We start from the raw sequence: 10277 nt of genomic DNA, 5'->3' as shown, positions 1-10277 counted from the left end.
TGGTAGGATGAGAATCATAGTGAGTTGCTGGGATTAAATTATTCCATAAATGACCTGGTTACGGAGAATGGGCTGCTGATCTGGAATTAATTGGGCTTGGACCAAGAATCAAGTTGAAGTTACTTATGGATGGGTAGTTGTGGCTGTGGGATTAATAAGATGGGCTTGGACACAGAATGGAATTGATCCATTTAAGTCCTAGAGGGCTAGAGGCTAGAAAGCATCACCTCACTAGACGAATTTCATCAAATATTTTTTTTCCTTACTTGTGCATTCTACGGAAGCCATGAAGATAGGGTCACCGCATAGTATTAATTTTGATATATTTAATAATTAATACTATATTATTTACATAAATAAGTTTTGTAAGTTGTTTTTTGGTTTCTTATCATATCCCGTAACTAACAAATCGTGAGCAAAAAGCTTGATGCTCTAGTCTAATTAAGCATCAGGTATCGGTTCTATCATTCCCACTGTCGGTTCTACTTCTACACCATCACCGTAAATAGATATTGCACATTGCGGCATATATATGTTTCTATAAATAGACTTCATAACCCTCACATATATTATATTGCATACCAAGCAACGAAAAGGAAAACAGTTAATGGAGTTTCTGTTTTTAGTTCTCTCCGCCGTTATTTTCTCCTCCATGGCATCGACCACCACCGTAGAAGGAGACTACCGCCAGGCCCAGCCGGCCTCCCAATCATCGGCAACCTCCTTGACATTGGACCACAACCCCATGAGTCCCTAGCCAAGCTTTCCAAGAAACACGGTCCACTTATGACAATCCGATTGGGCAGCATCACCACCGTGGTGGCGTCCACACCCGATGCTGCTAGAGAAATCCTCCAACACAATGATGAGGCCTGTTCTGGCCGTATTATCCCAGACGCTGTCACCGCCTTGGACAACCATGACGCGGCGGTGATATGGATTCCAGCCAACCACCAGTGGCGGACCATTAGAAAAGCCCTCAAGACGTACTTCACCAACCAACTAAAACTTGACATCGTTCGCGACCTTCGCCAGAACGTGATGGAGGGGATGTTAGATTTTCTTCGGGAGGCCGGGCGGAAGAAGGCAGCTGTGGACATCGGAAAGCTGGCATTCGCGGTGGCGCTCAACCAGATGTCAAACACATGCCTTTCACGGAATCTGACTAGCTACGAATCTGATGATATCGGGGGGTTTAATACAGCAGTGAAGACATTGATGGAGGTGCACGGGAGGTTTAACATCGCAGACATATTTCCGGTGCTGAAGCCGTTAGACCCGCAGGACATACGACGGCAGGCAAAAGCAGCTTATGACTGGTTCGATCAGGTTACAGAAGGTTTCATAAGAGAAAGGTTAAAACATCGAGAGTCGAATAAGCTGTCGAGGTTTGGTGATACCTTGGATTCATTGCTGGACTACAGTCAAGATCATGAAGCCGACTTCAATCTCACACACATCAAGATTCTACTTGTGGTAAAATCCTCTCTTCTTCTATTTTTCATTTTTTTTAAAATAAAAAAAAGATATGATCCTAAACAAAGCAGAACTTGTCTTGGATAAAATGTGATTGTTAAAATGGTTTTTCATATTCTGTATGATAAATAAAAATAAATTAATTAAAAAAATCAAATAGTTGAAAATCCTTTTTGGTCTGTCATCAATTGTTAAACTAATACGATAACAAAGAGCGCCTTGGCTCCTAATTAAACAGAAGCTCATGTCCTGCCTGAAATGATCTTAAACACAAATGTTGACCTTTTAAGTTTTTTATTTTACTGTATGATTTCGTAAAGCTATTTTACAACCAAGATTTACATAATCAAATCTTCAACAAAAATATCTAAGTTCTTTCATTAAGGGAAAGAACTTTAATTTGAGATTAAAAAAAAAAAATGAACAAAATGATTTACGAAACGACTACTCCAAAAACTATGAAGTCTCTCAATAAACTCTTTCCACTTACCCGAATTTAAATAACTATGATGAGTAAACAATATCTTGTTATATTACGTACAGGATATATTTATAGCTGGAACAGAAACAAATTAATTCAAGTACAACAGCATGGGCTATGACTGAGCTGCTACTTAACCCTCATATGTTCTCAAGACTTCGTGAAGAAGTCTCCACAATAGTGGGAGAAGATGGAAAAATTCAAGAAGCCAAAATCTTGGATTTGCCATATTTGCAAGCTGTAATCAAAGAGACTTTACGACTTCATTTACCTGTACCTTTATTAGTACCTCATAAAACTGAGACCGAAGTTAAACTGGGTGAATATATAATACCAAAAAATACACGAATTCTTGTGAACGCATGGTCCATGGCACGTGACCCTATGTATTGGGAAAACCCGTTGACGTTCAACCCAGAAAGGTTCTTCGAAAATGAGCAGATTGAGTATATGGGCCAACACTTCAAATTTATACCATTTGGATCAGGCCGAAGAATGTGTCCTGGAATATCATTTGCTCATAGGGTGGTGAGCTTAACCGTGGCATCATTTGTGTATTATTTTGATTGGAAGCTTCCTCATGCTAGAGAAGAAATGGACATGAATACTGTTTTTGGACTTACATTGCTTAGGGCAACACCTCTAGTTGCTATCCCTTTACCCTTCAAATTGGGCACATAATATCGTGAAGTTTCAAGTGTGTATGAAATTGTTAATGAATGAATGATATAAGCTTTAAACAGTTTATGTAATTTTTAGCTTTTAATCCTCTATATCGTGTTTCATTACAGAAAAATATTGAATGCTGACAACGAATTTCGTAGCTAGAATTGGAAATGTCATAGCTGCGAAGGTGAAAGGGATAGTGTTAGGCCCATTACAACATATGTAGATTAATTCATGATGGTTCTCTTGATTTAATTGATATTATTTAAATGTAGTTGTTAAAATTAAATAAATTAATTGTTGATTTGATCATTTTTTTTTAAATATTGATATTGCGATGGTGTAAAAATAGTTAGAAAAAATAAAAATAAAAAAGTGTTAGAAAAAAACAATGACATTTAGATATCATTTTTAACAGAATGCTAACCTTGCGGTGGTGAAACAAAATCATAATCATCATCTATGTAGATAAAATTCAACAAAATCATAATCATCATCTATGTAGACAAAATTCAACTGTGAACCAAACAAAACATAAGAAATTATTCAACTCCTTTAAATTCCAAAACATATTCCAAATCCTTGAAAAAACAAAGAAAATGTGTTAACTACATAATGCCCTTTTATTTAGCTTCAGATAAATCTTGTGCGTATTGACTTAGGGTTCAGAATTCTGTTAAAACTGCACATGGAGGAAAGAAAAGGGGTAAAAACTCATGTATAAGAAGATCCACAGTGGATGACATTTTCTCCTCGATCCATTCTGGAGCTAGTACTAGCATCAAGCGGAGCTGTTCATAGACTTCTTCTGTAGGTAAGGTTAGGATTAGATTTGGGCTTTCATGATAAAAATGTTTATACCATGATCATGAAAACACTTACTTTCTTCAGCTGCTTCCAAATGGTCTGAGATTAATATTTGCACAAGCTCCTTTTTTGACATGATTGGGTCTGGGTGTGCTACAAGCCTACAAAGATCTCCAAAAGACTGTCAAAGAGTTTAGGCAACTGTGCAACCATCTGTTCAGTCCAGTTAGCCTCTGAGATACATTTGCGCTTTATAACCTGAAAGGATATTATAATAATCCATAATATTTATGATAAAGAAAAAAGAAGAAGTCAGATGGCACAGCAGGCGTGCTCCCTGTCTGTCCATTTGTATTATGCCTATCTACTCTAGTTTTCCTTTAGTATTGTCCCTGTCTGTCCATTTGTATTATGCCTATCTACTCTAGTTTTCCTTTACTATTGTTTTAATGAAGGCTGCAAAGCCATTTTACATTTATGTGTAGTTTGTTGAAGTAGTTGGATTAATCAAAAGTTAGATATCTATTTAATGTATGTTCAATTTTGTGTTATTTAACTCTCGTAGAAGCAAAAATACAGAGAGAGTAATTTTAAGTATCAATCCTTTGGCAGTTTTTTTCTTCTCTTCCACTGCATAATACACACACACGGAGAACTCCATCTTCCTTTCTTTTTATTTTTCTGCTTAAAACAATTGATTAAAGTAGGCAGTAAACCAACATTTGGTATCAGAGCGCTCCAAGTTTATGCCAAAATATCAACCCCGATCTGCATCCATGGGAGATTCGTCAAGGAACGAGAAGGATGGGCAGATTACACTGCACTATCCTATGTTGTCAAGAAACAATTATGTTGCATGGGCCATTAAAATGAAAATGTTCATGCAAGCACAAGGTGTTTGGGAAGCTGTAGAGCCCAGTAAACCAGAAGATGTAGTTGAAGTTAGAAAAGATAAGATGGCACTTGCAGCCATCTATCAAGGAATCCCAGAAGATATGTTGCTGTCATTGGCAGAAAAACAAACAGCAATGGAAGCATGGGATACTCTAAAAATTATGTATATGGGGGCTGATAGAGTAAAGACAGCAAGGGTGCAGACGTTAAAAACAGAATTTGAAGTTCTAAGTATGAAGGAGATGGAGACAGTGGATGAGTTTGCTTTGAAGATAAACAATATTGTAAGCAATATTCGGGCCTTAGGAGACAAAGTTGAGGAAGCTTATGTAGTGAAGAAGCTACTACGGGCAGTTCCATCAAAGTTTTTGCAGATTGCATCAACCATTGAGCAATTCGCGGATCTTGATAAGATGACTGTTGAAGAAGTTGTTGGTAGGTTGAAAGCTCACGAGGAGAGAATCCGAGGGCACAATGAAGTTGAAGAAAAGAAGCTTCTATTGACTCACCAAGAGTGGTCTGAAAGAAACAAGAAGCAAAGTGAAGAGGACTCAAAATCCTCTCACAGATCCTACCATAACAGTCCAAGCAATCAACGAGGTCGTGGAAGAAGTCGTGGCAGATGGAACAACTATAGTAATCGTGGAAGAGGCCATGGAAGAGGTCGTGGAAGAGGCCATGGAAGAGGCGTAGCTGAACAACAACGAGAAGGAAATCGTGGGCCATCTAACAGTCACGACAAGAGCAAACTCCAATGTTATAACTGTCAAGAATTTGGGCATTATGCCTCAGAGTGTAGAAACCCAAGACATGAAAGGAACCATGAAGCAAATCTGACCCAAGATCATGCTTAACCGGCATTATTATTGGCTTCTTTTGACAACAATGAAGCAATAGAGGAGGTGTTCCTGAATGAAGAAAAAGTGACACCAAAACTGAAGTTAGCAAGTGATGAAACAACTCAGTCAAATGTGTGGTATCTGGACAATGGAGCAAGTAACCACATGACCGGTCAGAAAGATAAGTTTTATGATCTTAACCAAACAACTCAAGGTTATGTAAAATTTGGAGATGGGTCCAAGGTGCGTATAGAAGGGAAATGTTCTATTATTTTCCAGTGCAAGAATGGAGAGCAACGAAAGCTGCAAGATGTGTACTATATCCCAAGCTTGTGTAATAATATCATAAGTTTGGGTCAACTAGCAGAGAATGGTGACCGGATCTTGATACACGGATCATTTTTGTGGGTTCATGATGTAAAACGGAGACTACTCATGAAGGTAAAACAATCTCCAAACCGTCTATATAAAATCATTTTGAATGAAGTTGGGTCCAGATGTCTGCTTGGAGAGACTTATGAACAAACTTGGCTTTGGCATGCACGAATGGGTCATGTTAACTTTACTGCCCTCAAAAAAATGTCAGACAAGAACTTAGTTTGTGGACTACCAAAGATAGATAACCCTACACGGTTGTGTGAGGGATGTCTAGTGGGAAAGCAGACACGAAAATCATACCCATCACAAGCAAGCTTCAAGGCAAAACAGAGGCTTGAGCTAGTACACGGAGACCTTTGTGGTCCTATTTCACCACCCACACCTGCTGGTAACCGATATTTTATGTTGTTAGTTGATGATTTTACTCGAGTAATGTGGGTATATATGATGAAGTCTAAGGATGAAGCCTTCAGTGTTTTCAAAAAGTTCCGGATATCTATTGAAACTGAAACAGGTGAAAAGTTAAAGACTTTTCAAACAGATCGTGGTGGTGAATTTCTTTCAAAACAATTCACCACGTATTGTGAAGAAACCGGTCTAAAACGACACTACACAGCACCATATTCCCCACAGCAAAACGGAGTGGTAGAGAGACGAAATCGCACTGTTGTAGAGATGGCAAGAAGTATACTCAAGAGCATGCACGTACCAGAAACGTTATGGGGAGAGGTTGTACATCATGCTGTTTATGTTCTTAATCGGGTGACCACAAAAGCCTTAAAAGACTCAACACCTTATGAAATGTGGACTGGAAGAAAGCCACAAGTTGATCACTTAAGAGTGTTTGGATGTATTGCTCATGCAAGAGCAACATGAAGTCATCTTAAGAAACTTGATGATTGAAGCAAACGTTTGGTGCACCTAGGATGCGAGACAGGAACGAAAGCATATAGATTGTTTGATCCAAACACAGGGAAAATATACATCAGTAGGGATGTATGTTTTGAAGAAGATAAAGCTTGATCATGGGAAAAGTCAACTTTGTTAAAAAGTACACCAGGAGCAACTTTTACAATTGAAGGCTACTCTCCAGAAGATAACTATGAAGATGTGAGCAACCAGGAACATGAAATCTGGATGCAAAGTCCTGCACCAGAACAAACCCAACAGACAAGTGCACAAACCTCTACACTTACACCCTCAAGTTTGACCAGTTTAGATGCTTCTGCAAGTACTGAATCAGAATCGACAGGTGGAGGAGCCCCGAAACGGTATCGTTCATTAGATGATATTTATGATGAGTGTGACGAACTTTTATTCATGCATGACAGTGAGGAGCCTGTGTCATACTCCATGGCTAGTGAGAATGTTGATTGGGTAAATGCAATGAGAAGTGAACTGGAAGCCATTGAAAAAAATAAAACTTGGAATCTGGTTGAACTCCCACCAGGTCGAAAACTCATTGGTCTCAAGTGGGTTTACAAACTGAAAAAGGATCCAGAAGGAAAAGTTTTGAAGCACAAGGCGAGGTTGGTAGCAAAGGGCTATGTTCAGAAACCCGGGATAGATTTTGATGAAGTCTTCGCACCTGTTGCACGAATTGAAACAGTACATATTTTGCTTGCTCTTGCAGGTAAAAACGGTTGGATTGTGCACCACCTTGATGTAAAATCTGCATTTCTAAATGGTGATTTAGAAGAAGAAGTTTATGTAACTCAACCGGAAGGGTTTGTAAATAATAGTGAACCAGGAAAAGTATACAAGCTGTCGAAAGCTTTGTATGGGCTTTGTCAAGCTCCTAGAGCTTGGAACTCCCGTCTGGACAAATGTCTAAAAAATTTGGGATTTACAAGATGCCCACAAGAGTATGCAGTTTACACAAGGAAGAGGAATGGTAAGCTCTTAATGGTTGGGGTGTATGTTGATGATCTGATTGTTACAGGAAATTACAGTAATGAGGTGAAGCTCTTCAAAGAACAAATGCAACAGGAGTTTGAAATGAGTGACCTTGGCTCATTGTCATACTACCTGGGTATTGAAGTGGGTCAACAAAAGGATGGTATTACTCTAAAGCAAACAACTTATGCGAAAAATATCCCGGAGAAGGCAGGTATGGCTGAGTGCAACTCATGTAAATACCCAATGGAACCCAAGTTAGAGCTAACGAAAGATGAAGAGGGAGACCCGGTAAATCCCACGGAGTACAGAAGCATCATTGGAGGTCTGAGATATCTCACACACACTCGACCTGACATTTCTTATGCTGTCGGGATTGTAAGTCGATTCATGGAGAGACCCACAGTCAAGCATCTACAAGCAGTGAAACATATTCTGAGGTATATCAAAGGAACCATTGATTATGGCTTAAAGTACACCAGGGGGAATGGAGAAGACACTGTAACCGGGTACACAGATAGTGATCTTGCAAGAGACGTAAATGACAGACGCAGCACATCAGGAATGACATTTTATCTTAATGAAAATCTGGTTACTTGGGCGTCGCAAAAACAGAAGAGTGTAGCTCTTTCTTCATGCGAAGCAGAATTCATGGCGGCGATAAGTGCAACGTGCCAAGGGATATGGATGTGTCGGTTGCTTAGTGAGTTAACAGGAAAGAAAATTAGTCCTGTGGTGCTGCATGTTGACAACAAATCAGCCATAGATTTGATAAAGAACCCAGTGTTTCATGGGAGAAGCAAACACATAGACACAAGGTTTCATTTCATACATGAGTGTGTTGAGAATGGACATATAAAAGTCATGCATGTGAGCAGCAAGGAACAGAAGGCATATATTCTCACAAAATCCATGGCAAGCAAGAAGTTTGAAGAAATGCGAAACTTGTTAGGAGTTGAGCAGATAAAAATTATGGATTAAGGGGGAAAATATTATAATAATCCATAATATTTATGATAAAGAAAAAAGAAGAAGCAGATGGCACAGCAGGCGTGCTCCTGTCTGTCCATTTGTATTATGCCTATCTACTCTAGTTTTCCTTTAGTATTGTTTTAATGAAGGCTGCAAAGCCATTTTACATTTATGTGTAGTTTGTTGAAGTAGTTGGATTAGTCAGAAGTTAGATATCTATTTAATGTATGTTCAATTTTGTGTTATTTAACTCTCGTAGAAGCAAAAATACAGAGAGAGTAATTTTAAGTATCAATCCTTTAGCAGTTTTTTTCTTCTCTTCCACTGCATAATACACACACACACGGAGAACTCCATCTTCCTTTCTTTTTATTTTTCTGCTTAAAACAATTGATTAAAGTAGGCAGTAAACCAACAAAGGAGATGACATAATTCGTGTAATAGAAACAAACTATCTTTTCAGAACATCAAAGATTTAAAGAAAGAAAATGTCCCAAAGTAACAAAAGCATGAGTTAAAAAAACATACTGTAAGCAAGAAGATCACTAGCTAAGATCATCATCATAATCAAACATGGAGGCCCTTTAGAGAGGATGCATTTTATTCTTCATAACTACATAACTGCCCGGGTTTAATCATAACGTTCCATTTCCTCTAGAGACTTTTAATGTTATTGTTTTAATGTATGCACTTTATTCAGAGTGTTTTAGTCCCATTGTATTTATAGTTGCATATCAGGTATGGTTAGATATGCCAGTTCACTATAAACCTGGCTCTGATACCAACCTGTCACACCCCCGAACCAGACGGCGGAAACGTCTGAGGGCTCGTGTGACTATCAATTGAAATATCATCACAATCAATATACATGAAACAAAACACAATCCTCACCAAACATTACATATTACAATTGGTATTGTTCACATCAAGTACATTGTCTTAGGTTACATAATTCCAAAATATTAATAGTACGATGAGTGACATTACACAAAATAAATCCACACACTTGAAGGTTCTTCTGCTTAACGGTTACCTGAGAATACAAGTTATTTTGAAAACGGTCAACATATATAATGTTGGTGAGTTCATAAGCATGTTTGAATGAAAGTCATTATATTGTTTGTAAAACCTAGAAAATCCAATATTTTCTGTAAAAAGTCTATAAAATGATGTGAAAATCGTGTATTGATCATGCGTGAATTTCATAGTAAAAACATGTATAAGTAAACGATCCAAAATTTCCTTGTATTATATCTATTGTAAGTAGAAGGTAATGAAAAATAGTATTTCCCCCAGAAAATCCGATATTTTCTGATTTACAAAAGTGTGGTAGTCCTTGTATTATCGTATGAATTGTTTCGTATTAACATGATTTAAGCACTTGAATTCCCATAATGTACTGGTGAAAATGGATCTCTATGTGAGTCATTATAACCATGCATGATAGTGACTAATTTGCCTCTCTTGGCATTTTCCAAACGCCGGATTTTGATCAAGGTTTTGTCATCCTAGACTGGCCTAGTCTAACTGTAGCGAACAGCTCAGGTGTGGGGGAGTCACCCCCGTATATATCTATACACAAACTCTCGCTCTCTCTCCCGGAGACTTTGATTATAACTACAGTCTACAGCCATACACTCAATGGAGTCAACCGACAAGTCTCGCTAGATTCCAATTATTGCCACATGAATATGTATACGTTATATGTATTTAGAATTTCGAACACCAGATGATACATGAATATGAAAGGATAAGGCCCAACAAACATGAAGAAAAGACAACTATGGCCCATTAGACATGTAAGTTATTTTCAGGCTTGTTAAGTATGCCGTGGACACATTATAGCCCATTAAGCATACGATGAATTA

The 10277-nt window shown here is 38.1% G+C and overlaps 1 long non-coding RNA gene and 1 pseudogene across 2 annotated transcripts; one reads left to right on the top strand and one right to left on the bottom strand.

Moving 5' to 3' along the window:
* Nucleotides 1-592: 592 nt before the first annotated feature.
* On the top strand, nucleotides 593-2709 carry LOC145165196 (cytochrome P450 76T24-like; annotated as a pseudogene). The gene is made up of 2 exons (XR_013739951.1): nucleotides 593-1476; nucleotides 2020-2709. The product of XR_013739951.1 is annotated as a cytochrome P450 76T24-like (transcript).
* Nucleotides 2710-3140: 431 nt separating this feature from the next.
* On the bottom strand, nucleotides 3141-3817 carry LOC145162201 (uncharacterized). The gene is made up of 2 exons (XR_013738956.1): nucleotides 3506-3817; nucleotides 3141-3431 (listed from the first exon to the last, which is right to left on the bottom strand). It is a non-coding gene; the product is annotated as an uncharacterized LOC145162201 (long non-coding RNA).
* Between the last annotated feature and the right edge of the window lie 6460 nt (nucleotides 3818-10277).

This window comes from Lactuca virosa, chromosome 3 (genome assembly GCF_052849685.1).
Source record: "Lactuca virosa cultivar CGN04683 chromosome 3, Lactuca_virosa_CGN04683_v6, whole genome shotgun sequence".
Lineage (NCBI taxonomy): Eukaryota > Viridiplantae > Streptophyta > Magnoliopsida > Asterales > Asteraceae > Lactuca > Lactuca virosa.
The sequence above is the reverse complement of the archived record's forward strand: the minus strand, read 5'-3'. Positions and strand labels throughout refer to the sequence as shown.